This window comes from Aulonocara stuartgranti, assembly GCF_965226115.1.
Source record: "Aulonocara stuartgranti genome assembly, chromosome: 5".
NCBI classification, from domain to species: domain Eukaryota; kingdom Metazoa; phylum Chordata; class Actinopteri; order Cichliformes; family Cichlidae; genus Aulonocara; species Aulonocara stuartgranti.
The window spans coordinates 2,469,779-2,486,408 of record NC_138943.1 but is presented as its reverse complement, the minus strand read 5'-3'; the positions used below and the strand labels follow the sequence as shown (position 1 = coordinate 2,486,408).

Below are 16,630 nucleotides of genomic sequence, written 5' to 3'. Positions count from 1 at the left end.
GCGTCAGTCTTTTGTTCACTGTCCAATACAAGAAGCTAATAAAGACAGAAGAGAGAGTGATAGTAAAAATAAATGGACAGCTGCATCATTGCCTGCAGAGGAATCTTTACAAGTTTAATTTTTGATGCTCTGAATGACTCCCATATCAACACTGATATTGGAGCGATCATTGTGATTACATGCGTTTGACACACGTAATCGATTTTTCCTGCCAAAGTTTTGAAAAAGCAGCACATCCAGATGACTTTAAACGACGTCAGCAGTGACTTGAAATCATAAAACAGCCTTTGCGCTCCACTTCAGGCCTTCAGCAGCAGTTTTCCCTCCTGAAAACGGAGCCTTTCCAAAGCAGCTTCCAGTTGGAAACCTGGCGCTGTAGTGTTTACAGTGAAAAACAGAAGAAAGTCGAATAAAACTGCATCTAATATATCTGTTTATGTTTATTACAAAGAAAAGGTTGCCTCTCCTATGTATTAAAAAAAAGCCTCTGAGGACTTATCAAAAAGAGCATGTCCAAGAAATTTTACAGAATAAATAATGAATCAATCATCAACAGAGTGATGAAATTCTTCAGAAACAGCAAAGCAAGAGATAACAAAAAGAAGAAAAAAAAATAAAGCCATGAAAATGATAAATAGCGCTAAATGGTTATCAGCGTGTTTAATTTGGCAGCACTGAGCCTCTTTTCTAAATACTGATAGGTCACATCATAATAAAGAGAGTGCAGCTGAGGACACATCCTGAGTCCTTATCACACTTGGAACAAAAGTGCCTTATCTCACTCATTTGATAATATTTCTCGGCTTGACGGGTGCTTTGTTACCTCATTATGACGTTAAAGTCAGTGAGCGAACTAAATCAGACTGACTTTTATATTTCCCACCTGTGATCATCTTCACATTCGGGGACCCAAAAAAGGAGTTTTAAGAACATTTAAAACAAACATTTCCTGACACGTCTGGCTCCGAGGGTCCAGTAATAAATGCCAGTTAACTCACGTCTACACTCAAACACATCGATGTCGGGATTGATAAGGTTCTAAAATATGGGAAACCAAAGTTTACAGTCGCATGTGAAACTACACAGTTTAGCACGGTGTAGAAAGAGTTTGATAGATGCAGCTGACTTTGTGTGTCTCAGGCTTTCACCACAAGTTCAAACATCCGCTATACTGGATAAACCCATTAAAGAGAGATTATACATATTCAAATAATAGCTATGAAAAAAGCATATCTGCTGTAGTACTTTTTTGTGCCACTAGGGTGACTATAACTCAATTTAATTTTATTTATACAGCGCCAAATCACAACAACAGTCGGCTCAAGGCGCTTTGTATTATAAGATAGATCCTACAATGGTAAATGGTCTGTATTTGTATAACGCTTTACACATTCAGTCATCCACACACTGGTGATGGCAGCTACATTGTAGCCACAGCCACCCTGGGGCGCACTGACAGAGGCACTAATACAAGGAGAATTATTATCACCAAACACTTTGGCGACAGTGGGAAGGAAAAACTCCCTTTGAACAGGAAGAAACCTCCAGCAGAACCAGGCTCAGGGAGGGGCGGGGCCATCTGCTGTGATTGGTTGGGGTGAGAGAAGGAAGACAGGATAAAGACATGCTGTGGAAGAGAGACAGAGGTTAATAACAGATATGATTCAATGCAGAGAGGTCTGTTAACACATGGTGAGTGAAGAAGAAACACCCAGAGCATCATGGGAATCCCCCAGCAGCCTACACCTGTTGCAGCATAACTAAGGGAGGATTCAGGGTCACCTGGTCCAGCCCTAACTATATGCTTTAGCAAAAAGGAAAGTTTGAAGCCTGATCTTGAAAGTAGAGATAGTGTCTGTCTCCTGAATCCAAACTGGAAGCTGGTTCCACAGAAGAGGGGCCTGAAAACTGAAGGCTCTCCCTCCCATTCTACTTTTAAATACTCTAGGAACAACAAGTAGGCCTGCAGAGCGAGAGCGAAGTGCTCTAATAGGGTGATATGGTACTACAAGGTCATTAAGATAAGATGGGGCCTGATTATTTAAGACCTTGTATGTGAGGAGCAGGATTTTGAATTCAATTCTGAATTTAACAGGAAGCCAATGAAGGGAAGCCAAAACAGGAGAAATCTGCTCTCTCTTTCTCGTCCCTGTCAGGACTCTTGCTGCAGCATTTTGGATTAACTGAAGGCTTTTCAGGGAGTTTTTAGGACTTCCTGATAATAATGAATTACAGTCGTCCAGCCTGGAAGTAATAATAGTAATGTGGAGGAATTAAAATATGTTTGAATATTTTGTTTTGTGATGCCACTAAACTTTTACCCAAGTGTGCGGGCTTACTTCTATTAGTAGGCACCACTTGCATACTACGCACTTATCTGCAGATTTCCTAAAATTAAGCATCAAATCGAACCTGGCGACTTGTTTCTAGACCTGTGCACGTCGTTATATCACTGCAGAAACACTATTCCTTAGTACACACAGCGACGAGACAAGCCCAGGTATGTCTGAGAGCGAGAGCTGTGTCATCCTGTGATTGACTCCCTGAAATGGGAGCGACCTCATCAACCTCCAACAAAGCACAGAACTGTGCTGCTGAGGGTGGATTTTTTCATTAACTGTGGAAAAATGCTCACAGTATCCATGGTAACCTGAACATCCAAACATTACCACGGATACTGCGAGCATCTTTCCATGCTAACTGTAAGCAGCAGGAGCCTGTTGGTCTCGTCTATAAATACCAGGCCGGCTCTTGCTTTTCCTTTTTCGGGGTTATTAATTGCGTGGGACCGGGCTGCAGCTCTTTCTCATGGTGAACATGACTTCTCAAAACTAATCTTCCACTGCTATCATGCAGGGGCCTCCACTAGAACCAGGTCAGTGACCCACACCGGGTCCTGACCTTTGGTCTGAGGCAGCACATCCTCAGCCGTGACCCAGCTGTCGTGGCTCCTCTTGAGGCAGCTGATGTATAAACGCAGTGCTGCTCAGCTGACATCCTCTGAGGCTGAGACACTGATGTAAGCCTGACTGGGTGGTCCTCTGTCCGTCTGTCACTCAGTCTCTGTGTACACTTTCAATATCCTTTTCTAACACAACTTTTCCCTATGAGCAAAAAATGCTATGAAAATAGAGCTTTACTTGCTTCCTATAAGAATATCTGCCCTACTTTCTGTTCCCAAAAGCCACATTTTGCCATCTAATACAATGTTGGCTTGGACCAATGTTACATATGATAATATGATACCAAAATGAAAACTCAGAGTGTCTGTGGTTGAGCTTTGCTGCTGCCCACACTGCTGCAGGAAATCCTCCAAGAACAATCCTGGACTTAATTAAATGTTTTTCCTACAGGCACTAAAAGGCAAAGCTGGAGTTATTGAACACGTCTCACACTGACCGCAAATCAGTCAAACAGACTTTCAATACCTTCTGATGTTCTCACCTCTTCTGATGATGAGGTAAAACTGGAGAAAAGCCTCAGAAGTACAAAGTTTCCTTAGTTGCTGCAGCCTTTAGACAACGTTCCTCAAACTGAAATAAACTCAGGAGTCCTCATGAGTAAATACTCACACAGTGGGATGCAGTCGGACGTCAGTTATGCACAAAAATCTATTTTGTATAGATTCTGGAGAGAAACGGGAACAATGAACACACACATGATCCCTCTCAGACGGGCAGATGTGGCCATGCTGCAGTTTCTCTCCTTCGCTGTCAGAGGAACAGTTTGACATTTTGGAAAAGACGTGTATTTGTTTTCAGGCAGAGAACGAGATCAGGAATGATGGATGGGCATCAGCTCCAAGTTTTCCGAGCCTCTGGAGTCAGATTCCTTTTATCAAAGCCTGCTGGGTTTTCTGAGGGCTGCACATTGCAAAACAATGCGGAGCATTTTCCTACCCTGGAGCAGGACTCAATAAAAAAGACGCACAGAAGCATCTGCTTCTCCTTCAGGGCTGTAACTCTCCTGTGTGTGTTGGTTTAGTGTTCAGTTTGCAGGTTGGGGATTCAGATATTTCATGTTTTAATAACAAAGTGGTTTTACACATTTACTGACACCTTTTATGCTCACAGCAGAGAACATCGCGCTTCAGCAAAGTTTAATAACACTAAGAGTTGCAAAGTGAATGAACAGCAGAGCTTTTCTGAGGAAGGCCTGCTCGGTCTCAGAGGCTGCGAGCTGAAGCTTCAGATATCTGCTGTATGTAGTTATTCCTTTTAAACAACCAGCAGCAGGTGAGAACAAAGCTGTGTGTAGAGAAGAAGAATAAACCCGAGCTGCTGCGCTCTGTCACCTCAGTGAACACTTTCCTCATCATTTTATGGCCTCAGGTGCTAATTTGAGTCTGTTGAATAGAGCAGGATGGACATTTTGGAAGTCATGGTCCAGATGGATGAGTCTGCCTTACTGTGTGACAGACAGGTAACATCTGCCTTCATAACAGCAAGATGGCAAGAGTGAAAAAAAAAAAAATTGGGGGTCTAATGTGTATGTTGGGGTGTAGGAATGGAGGGTGACGATAGGAACTTGTGTTTATTTTCTGCTTTTCATTTGTTCAGCACTTTGAGTTCCATCTTTGCTTCATAAATAAAGTTTGGATTGATTTACAAACCAAGTGATGATGTAACAGAGGCTGTATCCATCTTTTATGAACAGTCAATGATTTATACAGCTCTACTTCTAATTTCCCGTAAGCGACTCAGTGAAGAACCTGATGGTGTCCATCACTGTGTTTATCCATTTAGAGCCATTTAGGATTGTCCAAAGGTAAATGGTCTGTATTTGTATAGCGTGTAACTTAATCCCTAAGGATTTACACGTTCAGTCATTCACACACTGGTGATGGCAGCTACATTGTAGCCACAGCCACCCTGGGGCGCACTGACAGAGGCGAGGCTGCCGGACACTGGCGCCACCGGGCCCTCTGACCACCACCAGTAGGCAACGGGTGAAGCGTCTCGCCCAAGGACACAACGACCGAGACTGTCCAAGCCGGGGCTCGAACCGGCAACCTTCCAACTACAAGATGAACTACCAACTCTTGAGCCACGATCGCCCCGAGGTAAGGTAACTGTGATCTTCACATGACATTAATTCACAGTTTGTTTGTTTTTTGTTTAATCACTACAAAAACTGAGCAGCTCCAAGTTTTATTAGGTGTGCGGTGAAAGAAAGCCTGCATCTCATTTTCACAGCCTAATGTGAGGATTTGCATCAGCCTCTCTTGTCCTTTATGTCATTTGTGCCAAATTAGTTTAAAAAATGAAACTTAGACAGTTTAATCACAAAATAATAGAGTGGATGAAGAAGCAGTGAGTGAATGGAAGCTAAAATCCGAGGCAGGGACGATATTTTACAGATTAAATAGAAATCTTCTGTCTTCTCCCTTTTTGTCTCCTTCACACACACTCAGGAAACAACAGAGGAGGAAGGAAAAACAACAAAATGCACACAGAGCATCCTAACGACCGGCAGCCACAATAGAGCCATTCTCCGCCTGTGAATGCACCTCGCCTGCAGGATGGACACACACACAGCAAAACACACTCACTCCCAAAGCAGCGATTGTGCAAAGCCTGCAGCTCATTCACGAGATGTTCAGAGTCCCACGTTGACAGCACAGACCACCACAAAAGAAAGACACACACACACACACACACACACACACACACACACACACACACACGGCAAAAGGAGTCGCTTCCTGAACAATCACACAATAATACTGAGATACCTGGGGAGGACTGGAGCGATATATATGGGAAAGTGATGTTGGAACAATGTGATCTAACTTTTGTCCCTTTTAAAAAATTTTAATTTATTCACAGAAGTTTGATTTGATGGGCGGATGCAGGGATTTTTTCCCATGTTGGTGTTTAGAATAAAAGCGGACAGTTTAACCATTTCTAGAAAGACACTTCAGTTTTTTGTCATCTTACAAACCACACGAGACAAGTTAGCGTCTCTGGTTCTATTAAACTGAAGAGACGGAGGATCTCATCTGGCTAAACTTCAGTTAGTGTTGACCAGTGTTGGTCAAGTTACTTGAAAAAAGTAATCAGTAACTAATTACTTCCCCCAAAAAGTAATCCCGTTACTTTACTGATTACTTATTTTCAAAAGTAATTAATTACTTAGTTACTTTTTAAAAACACGATGTACAACCTGAATAGGTGATAAAGTGATAGATCTTTCAGCCCAATTCTACTTTTTCTACATAAACCATCATACAAAATGTAATCAGATGGAAAAGTCTCTTTTTAAAACTTGTTTTATTAGTTTTAATCTTTTAACTTTATGCATCAAGCAAAAATTTAATTATATGCAACATTCTCTGACTGGAAGAAATTAGTTTAACATTTAAACCTATTTTCTGCACATTCCAGCACATAAAATAAAATATTTTTTGTGTTGACACTCACAGCAGAAAATAAAGTCAAAGACTCAGCGGTCCTGTTGCTCTATTTTCACCTGTAAAGCAGGAGTGAGGTAGGCGGAGGTTTACCCTGGTGCAGGTGCGCCGCAGCGGTCAGTGGAAGAATCTGCGAGTGAATTTCCCATTACATCATTGCGCACTCTGTGCTTGTTTAGGGGGGTTTTTTTTCGCTGTAAAAAGAAGTTTTCTTCCCACGCACAGCGGACACTAATGTTTTTGTCACTTTTTATGGAATCAAACTCAAAGTAAGGTCAGTACTTCCACGCTTTAAACGCTGCACGCTCATACTCTCTCCCACACTCGATATATGATCCATTGTTGATCTGCACACAGCTGCACACAGTTCACTGCATCATTCCATGTTTGGCACTGATCACCACCTGCACTCATGTATGTATGTGTACACACACACACACATATATATATATATATATATATATATATATATATATATATATATATATATATATATATATATATATATATATATATATATATACTTAGCACTTTTAACTCTTATTCTCATTTTTATTTTCATGTCTATTTAAGCTTAATTTATAACAGTATGTTTGCACTGAAGCACCGCAGCAATTTCCTAATGTTGTAAACCCGCTCAACATTTGGCAATAAAACCCTTTCTGATTCTGATTCTGTTGTCACGAACGTCGCACTCGCTTACGTCACTGTCATGAGACATTCTTGCAAAAAAAAAAAAAAAAATCACAGTTTTAGTAACGCAGTAACGCAGCGTTCCTACGGGAAAGTAATGGTAATCCAATTACCGTTTTTGCAATAGTAATCCCTTACTTTACTCGTTACTTGAAAAAAGTAATCAGATTACAGTAACGCGTTACAAGTAACATGTTACTGCCCATCTCTGGTGGTGACAGCTAAAACCCAACTAAAATATTTGAATATATACATCAGACGGCATAACTTGCACCATGTGCACCTCCACAGAAAAGCAACTACAGCCATACTGACGGAGCCTGAAACAACTGTGATCAGTTTCATCCTACGCATGATTCTACGCCACGTCTTCTTCTGCTGCCACTTTTCCAATGAACAGGAAGGAAGCGGATCAAGTCAAAGGGAGAAAATCAGGTGTTACAGAACAACAATCTCCTTGCATTCAACGTGGAAACAGAGTTACGGTAAGCTTAAGGTGCCAAAGGCTTCATTTCTCAAACAGAAGAGTCGCCCCCTGCTGGTCATTGCAAAGAATCACAGTTCGCCATGAGCTTTAATTTTCCCGTAAGGTAAACCGAACTTTGACACTTTTTAATTCTTGGATCCATTCGATGTCATAGAAATCAGACAGTCCAAGCACAGAAGCCCCACCCACCCCTGCTTTAACTTTCTGTTTATGGCAGCGAATAAGAAGAAAGGTGACTTAATGGGGGAGGAGCTAATGCTGCTCATGCCTGCACCAGTGCAGAATAAAGATGAATAAGAGCAAATCTGAAACTGTGAATCATGCAAAGTTACTCTAGAAGAGTCCAAGAATAAATACACGGAGCTGAAATGAGAAATTGAAATTCCCTTCAAGGCAGCCAGACTCCCCGGAGCTCAGTAAACAGCCCAAATTACATAAAAGGCTGACCTGACTGTGGTTTCTGGGTCAGCGTACTGTAAATTCGCCTGCACAGTGGGTATAAGAACCAGCTCTGCATGTTCTGCAGGGCTGAGAACTTTCCCAGCACCGAGTCAGTGAGTCCATTAACCACAGCAGCCCGGCCCTGACCTGAGGGACTGGCTGGGAGTTCTGGGTCGAGCTCACAGAACAACATAAAATTTTACACGAACTAATGAATGGACTCTCTCGCTGTGTGGTTTGTGTCCTCTGTGGCACTGAAAGGTGGGGAATTTCTCAGCTTCACAAAAAAAAAAGATTAAAAAAAAAAAACGTGTTTGTGTCCAGAGAGCTGGATCCTGCAGGAAACAGAGGAAGAACAAGGGGTTTGTTTAATGATACAAAACCCTTCACGGATGAAGACGAGGATATTTTTCTGGGCTCTTCATCAACGTCTGCATATTTGTGTGTTTAGCAGTGGTTTCAAAGATTTTTGACATTTTAATCGCGGCCCTGAATGTTTTATTTTGTGATGCTAACCCTGGATCAGCCTAAACTGGCATCAGCGGGATGATGAAACTCTGAGCAACTCTAAAAAAACTTCACCTGCCATCATTCATTCAACAATCACACGGCAGTGGGCGGAGACTTCTCCACCCATTCAGGCCCCTGCTGTGATGGTGCAGGTTTAGTTTAAGCTTCCAAAATGAGGAAAGGAGGGAACAGTCCTCACTGAGACACTGCTAAAGCAAAACACTGTAAATTTCCCCAGTGGAGCTAAAGTGGTGCACAGCAGAGAGTGGGTGAAAAGGTACATTACCAGTTTATTCTAGCCTGACAGATTTTTGCTCTCAGCTATGCAAAAACGTGCAGTTTAGAAAACAAAATCAGTGGAAGCATTTAAAAAGTCTGAGTCTGAATGAAAGGTTGCACAGAAATAAACACTTTCAGATAATGCGCTTTAAGCGAGCAGCAGAGAAATGCACGAGCGCATGGACGGTGTTTTTCCTTCTTCTGTGCGTCTAACCTTTGTGTTAAAGAGACAATAGCAGAGAAGAAAAGGGAGCGAGTGGAGGGGTGACACAGCGGAGAGTGGGATCAAACCAGGACCCCTGCGGTGAGAACTCAGAGCCACGCTATACCAAGCAAGCTATATAAAACAGCCTTTGTGACCTGTGTGTTTAATATGCAACCAAACTCACTCCAGCTCTCAGCAATTTCCAAAACCACAGACCCAAAACTGCCCCAAAGTGGACCTATTATTAACTGCGTCCGACCAAAATGGGTTTAAATGAGGGAAAAGCAGCGGCGCTGCCTCACCACAGGAAAGCAGCAGGAGATGCCTCCTGGACAAAAGGTATTTCAGGCACGTCCCGCTGAAAGCAGACCCCGGTGCGGATCCATAACATGCTGGATAGATTAATTATGCCATGTGGCTGGGAATGCCCCACGGCAAGAGGAGCTAGGGGGAATTTCTGGAGTAACTGCTCCCCTGACAAGTGGCTGGGAATGAACAGGTTATCGACATTTAAGCTCGTTTTCAGGCCTTTTCCCCACAAGCCGAGGTCCAGCATACAGCACAGCTGAATCCTAACTGAATTTATCATTTTGGCTTCCAACGATTATTAAAATGAGACAATCAAAATCAAGCCCAGTTCTGTTCCCCACCAGGCGGAGGCAGGGTTAGTTTATTTACTTCACCTCCTTCGGAAAACTCATTTCTTCTTTTTAAACTTAATAAATGCACAATTTTTACAAGTCTGGGTAATTTTCTGAAATAATCATCATCTCAATATTAACCAAAAGTCTTATTGCCTTCAAGCCACACATGTGCTGCCCTGTGTGGCGGGTTCAGTTTCTCTGGTTGTTAGCCTCGTCAGTGCTGCTAACGAGCGCTAACGGCTCCAAGAGAAGCACAAAGTCTAAATGAGGATGATCGGTGAGTCAGAGATCAAAGTTAGTGTGGCGGTGAGAGCTTTGTGTTGCACATTTTATTTTATTTTCACTCACTGGTGCTGAACACCACGGGGCTGGTTTGGTTTAGGACAGGGGTGGGCAACTCCAGGCCTCGAGGGCCGGTGTCCCTGCAGGCTTTAGATGTGTCCTTGAACCAACACAGCTGATTTAAATGGCTAAATTAGCTCCTGCAGTTCTCCAGAGGCCTGGTAACGAACTAATCATGTGATTCAGGTGTGTTGACCCAAGGTGAGATCTAAAACCTGCAGGACACCGGCCCTCGAGGCCTGGAGTTGTCAGAGGTGAGACAGCACAGGCAAAACTAACCAGGGCGGGGCAGAAAAATATAAAAGAAAGAAAAGTGATAAAGGTGAGGAGAAATGGAAAGTCAGAACTACTACTTTTAAGCAGAACTACAACAGAAAGAAAGAATCCAGCCGGCGCTGCACAGACGTGGAGGCCGCTGCAGAGACAGACGTCAGAAACACCTCGTTAGGACGGCCGGTGACACAAACATCAGGAGCTGCTGGGATTGGCACAAACGAATGAAAACCTGATCAGGGAACTTTATGGGATCATTCCGACTCTTGCTTTGGGAATAATCAAACTACAGCTCAGCGACAAATACAGACATAAAGTGCGGACAGGACTTCGTGCGCGTGGGTCCATGGAGGCCACGTGGTGGGAAGCTTGGACTTCTTTAATAAAGTACAATAAGAGAGAAAAATTCATGTCACTTATTTCATTCATTAGCAGAGCGAGTGCAGCTGGATCAGGGTGTAACACTTCATGTTGCTTTATCATCCGTCTGATTAAGAAATAATATTCCTGCATGACTCGTGTACGTTACACAAGGAGCTGCCCTCTGTCTGCTTTATGATTAATCGCCGCCCCAGTTCTCGTCCACATGAACAGCGACAGGTTCTCGAGTTCCTGGAGCCAAAGATTAAATCTTTAATTTGCTTCTTTTGACACATCGAAGTCAAAACTGCAGAAATATTGAGTTTACTTAAAGCTGAAGTCAGTCTCCAGGTAAATATGACTCATTAAATCACTTTAAATAATAATAAATAACTATAATAATTATGTGTGTGCGCTCACGCTTTGACTGGCACAGACAGACTTTCTAATTTGCAAACACAACTGCACGATAACAAAATGCAAATCTACACAAAGCTTTCATTTGACCTTCGACCTGCTCCGTGCATAAACATCTCATCACCTCCCCCCTCGGGATGAAGACTAACGTGGGCCGTTACAGTGAGTTAGGACTCGAGGGCCGGTGAGTCTGGTTCTTTGAGGCCGAGCCGGGCCGCGGACAAAAGGAGACTTTCCATCACTTTTAATGGAGGAGCTGACATCGCGCGTCGAGTCTGGATGAGCGACGTTGCCTTTTCGCTACGTGGCTCGTAAACTTTTTCCATCCTCAGAGGACACGTTGACGTTATCGCAGGGAAAAATAAGACAGAAGCATCAGGAGTGCTGAGAAATGTGGATGGAAACTCCCTCTTAGTCCCTCAGGTTCTCGGACAATTTAGGAGAAGATAAACTTTATTTAGCCCCCAAATTCCTCTGATACAGCAGCCAAAACATTAAACATAATGTAGCTACAAGTACAGCAAATACACATGTGGATTATCCCACATCTGAGAAACGTCCCACCTGCCTCCCTCGGGAGCAGCCGATTTATTTTGCATACAATAAATTTACTATTTTGTTGAACGAAGCCATGTGAAACATATTACCATGTATATTTTGTATATTTTTGCCTTTCAGGCCCTCAAAGTTGAGCTTTGGCGCTCTTTGACTCTTTAACTCTTTAACTCGAGTCATTTTGCTCCAGCGTTTTTGAGTCCTTTGAACTTTAGACGTTCAGGAGATCCACATGAAACTTTCAGCACCAAAAGTAAAGAACACTTTGCAGGTAATGAGGAGACGCAGGAGGGATATAATGCAGGGAGGAGGACACCTGGTGCAGCTTTGATGAGTTTGTTCCCACCGCAGGCTCAGGAGCACAGACGCTGATACCAAACTGCAGCGAGGCAGCCTCAGTGCAACAGTACACACACCAGCATGTACAAAAGCACACACACACACACACACACACACACACACACACACACACACCTGATGGATCAGAAACTGATTTTCAGCATCTCCACTGATCCAAAGAAGTTCTTCCTCGGGGAGTCTGAAGCAGCCGTCCTGCCGCCCAGCAGCCGACACACTCCTGGGTCATATGAAGGCAGTCGGTATCAAAGCCACAAAGAGCAGAATGGAAAACAGACCTGAAGTTCAGACGGGATCAGCTGGATTGAATCAGAGCGTTACATCCATGGAGAACGAGAAGCACATTCCAGGAATCCATCTGGGATGCTGCAAAGCGCATCAAACACAGAAAGGATCGGAACGCCCGCTTCAACCACGGAAAGCACCGCGCAGCACGGATGCTTTGACAGATTACACCTTCAGTCCAGCAGCAAGAGCGCAGGACGCTGCATCCTGTCACGCCGTGAAAGCAAGAAGATCTGCTCACATGATTCCCAGACGTGGAAAAGTTAGAGGCAACAGAAAGAAGCATCCATGCAGGATGAAACCCTTCATGTGGTTTTCTCATTTCTAAACAGGTTTCTGGAGGTCACCCTGTGGAAGGATTATTAATGGTCGTCTTTGTCTCCGCGCGTGTTGGCAGCTACCTGAGGTCAGAGTTCGGCCTCGCCTTTTCGGACTTTTTTCATTTTAATTATGTTTAAAGTTCAACAAACTGTAAGAGAGATAAATTCAGGATATTTGAGGACAGGACAGTCTGGAATAAGTGCTGTTTCAGTTCTGGGTGATGCTGACTCAGCCCCCAGCAGCCTGACATGTGTAACTTTCACTAACCAGCTGCAGGTTGCACTAATACTGTGATTTTCTCCTCTGCTCTCCACGCTGTGCTGTAACGTGCACGGATGACATCTTGCTTTGTCATTCGAGTGCCCGCTGGGATCAGTGCGTCTGCCTGTTTGTCTCTGGATGTTTCTCTGCTGCTCATTTTAAATGTTCCAGACTGACGAAAACAAAAAACTCCAACCACGAGTGAAAGTGAGGCTCTTCCTAAGTGCTGCAGCCCAGCTTTGAACTTCACTGCTCTTTGGCCGGCAGCCATCAGATAAGACTTATCAGGAGCCGTTGTTGATTCAACTCATGGAGCTTGACTCGGCTTTTAAGAACACGAGCAAAAAGCCCGCTGCGTGCTCGCCGATCTCCATCTCTGGGCCAAAACCTGCTGTCAGTTTTCCTCCACACCTCACGCTGACATGAGCTTTTCCTCGTTTTCTCTCCTTTCACTCAGCAGCCAGCTTGATACAAACAGAGTAAAACCCTCTCCTGACCGAGAGGGAGTCAAGTAGCTTCAACGGGCTCCACTCAGGAGCTTCACAGATTCAGCGAACCTGCAGATTTAAAGGGCTCTTCCTCAAGTTTCCTTTAAATTAAACCAATTAATTTTGCAGAAACAAGTTATTTGTGCTCATTTTTAGGCCACTTAGATTTCTTCCTTCTGAAGTCAAGAGTCTTCACAGTTTAATCCCCCAACTAATCTCAATGTCAGCCTCTTTTAAAAATATGAAGGAGTGAAGGAAATGCATTAAAACACTGGAAACTAGAAGGACACCAAAGCCAGTGCACGTCTTCCTTCAGCCCTGCATCCGTCTCCACCAGCTTTTGTGTTGTTCTGGTCACCTCAGACTCGTGGCCCACAAAAGAAACCCGAACTTGATTTGATTTTTGGGGGATAGTTATTAAACTTTTTCTAGAAAAAAGTCCAAATAGTTTTTTGTCCCCTGATTCTCTCTGTCCCCCTGAAAACTTTGGACAAAGGTCAGCGCTTGCGTCCCATCATCACTGAGGACTTTGGGGGTTTTGAGGTCTCTGCAGGTGACTTACCTGTTGCAGAGCAAAGCCTTGTGATGTTCAGCTTCTTAATTAAGTTCATTAACAGATTATCATGCAGCTGTTTCCTCTTCTGGTCGGTGGTCAGTCTGCATGTTTGCTTAAGGTCCAATGATCGTTGGGTCTATTCGGATTTATTGTTGCTGAGAATTATTCACCTTCAGTTTGATTTGGTTTCAGGACCGACTCCATTGGTATAAATAAGGAATGAATAGGTGACTCAGTAGAATGAGCTGATGACGTCTTATTGTGGAAGCCAGACAAACACCGAGTTCCCACAGCAAAGAGTCCGACGACCAAACGAAGCAGAAAACACTCAAATCAACACATCAGAGAATTTTTGCATTTTAATGCACAAAAAAACAAAATAGTGAACAGATCATTTTCTCTAATCACATCGTTTCAGGACAGAATATAAAAACCAGAAAACTGAAATGTCGCGTTTTCAGTCTGTCACTGACACGCTGCAGGTCATGTGTCACAGAGCGAGCTCCCACGCAGAGCACACAGGTGTCTGATATCTGCACAGCAGCAGCGCTGCAGTTTGAGAGGCGACACAATGACACAAAGCAGCCAGGAAACAACAAACACACACAGAGGACAGGAAGCAGCAGCCCCACGGTCACACTGTACAGCAGAGGAGGGGGTGAAGTCCATAACAGGAAAGGCCGGGACAATGGGGGGAGGTTTACCCACGGCAGAGACACGGAGCCACTGTACCGTCAGATCCTTCTGTGGTTCTGCCTCTAACAGCCTCGGCTGCAGGTGCCTCAAACATGCTCACAGGGCCACTCACAGCTCGAATGTCCATGAAAAACTCCTGTGGGCTCCTTTAGTTTAGCCCTAAAAGCTTCTAACTCAGAGCTGTCACACTCATGTTAATTCATGGACATTAAATGATGTTTTTAAGTGTAAAGAGAAGCTCATTCATATGTAATGAGTCATCCAGCAGGTGGAGAACAGCCTGCTGAGCAGAAATAAGAAGTTTCAACAACATGTCTCAGTTTTTCCACTTTCAGTCTGCAGTAACTCTGCCTCGGGCTTAAAATTCTCTCTTTCTTAGTAAAAATAAAGTGAAGAGTCCATAAATTATGTCTGCAATTTTTACACTTTGCAAAGTCATCCAGAAGACACATCGAACCTGTATGATGGGCTGTAGCTCCTACTCTGCAACCCTCAGTGGCCAAAGCTCCAACAAAGACACAAGACGGGGTGTCCTCGCTGACCATGAAAATTCCCTGGATCCTCCTCAGCTGCCACCAAAATGCCAACAAAACCCTATAAACTTCCCCAGTGACAAAAATACTCTTCCTCTGTGGGCACTAAGGCCACCTCAGGCACCAGCACAACTCCTCCCGCCCAGCCTGAAACCTCCCCATCAAGGATTCCTCACATCACCAGAAGATATTTATATAAGCAGAACTGTACCTTCTAAACGGGTGTCGTTAGTCCTGCCGGGACTGAATGAGATTAAATTAAACCTTTTCATCAGCTTAAAATCTGCTGGAAACTTCCCACAAACCTCCTGAGCGGAGACACGGGAGGATGAGTCTCCTCTTAACACACGTGTCCTCTGTGGACCAAACACGTCACCGATGCATCAGGAATAAATCATAAGAACAGTAAAAATTAAAAACACACACTTAAAAAAAGCTTTCCTCCTGAGACAGCAGCAGCGCATCCACACGCAGAATGAAACTTTCACAAACTCACCGAGCAGAAGTCTCTCTGTGTGCGTGGATCTGTCTCCGTCTCACTTTATTCCGCTTCCGCAGAGCCGCCGCAGATCCCGGTGGTGATGCAGCGGGTACCGGACGGGTCACCTGAAGGCTTCACACGTTATAAACACACTGAGCGCGTGCGGGCTGGAGGCTGAGCCACTCCTGCACCCTCAACCCACCCGCCCTGAACGTGCTGCCTTCACGTGCAACTCGGAACGTCCGACGTCCACATTTCACAGTGATTGGAGTCTGTGGTTTTTATCTGCCATCCACACTGACGGGCAGTGCCTGAAGGGGTTTAATTACTGATGCACTGAAAACAACGCAACGACACAAGCCAGTAAAAACACAGAGATAAATTCTCAAAACAACCAAAAACACTTTAATATTCTAAAATAAATACGACGCAATATTAATACAAACAGACGCAAACTGACCGGAAAGAAAAGCAAACGGCTTCAAAACTCTAAACAACAAGAAAAGCAATAAAAGTGCAGAACTACATAATGGCAAATCCGGTTTTTAGAAAAGATACTGTTCGAGCTTTAAAATCAAATTAATAACTTGCAATATGCAGCAAAAAGTATTTCTTTCCCAGAATTCAGTTAATATCTGCCACCATGAATCACACCCCTCTGGCTATCACACTAGATTACACAGGGCCAAGGCCCCCGGTCCACGAGCTCAGTCTGAAGAGGCTTTATGAGACAGGAACAATGAGCCCAAGGAGGCCAGTTAGAGGAAAAAATGCAAAATGAGTCAAAAACATTAAGAAAGACTCAAAAACCCAACAAAAAACGGACAGAGACAAACAAACTCAGGGTTTGGTTGAATTAAAAATGATTTGGCGTCAACAAAGAGGGACAACAGACTTAAAGACTTAAAATGACACAAAAATGAAACTTAAAGCCATAAACACTAGTTTAAACACTTAAATATATTATAAATAAATCTCTGCCAGAGTTAAAATATTTTCCAGCACGCATGTCACATTTTTTCACCCGTCAACCT

The 16,630-nt window shown here is 43.7% G+C and overlaps 1 protein-coding gene across 3 annotated transcripts in view; it reads right to left on the bottom strand.

Moving 5' to 3' along the window:
* The window catches only part of LOC309706825 (semaphorin-3D), a 104,004-nt gene extending 88,193 nt beyond the window's left edge, over positions 1-15,811 (bottom strand). For 2 of the 3 annotated variants that reach the window (XM_082533729.1, XM_082533728.1), the window contains exon 1: positions 15,612-15,811. The gene's annotated coding sequence lies outside the window, so the exon portion shown is untranslated. The remainder of the gene's footprint in view (positions 1-15,611) is intronic. The other variant, XM_082533727.1, reaches the window with a different exon arrangement.
* Positions 15,812-16,630: the final 819 nt, after the last annotated feature.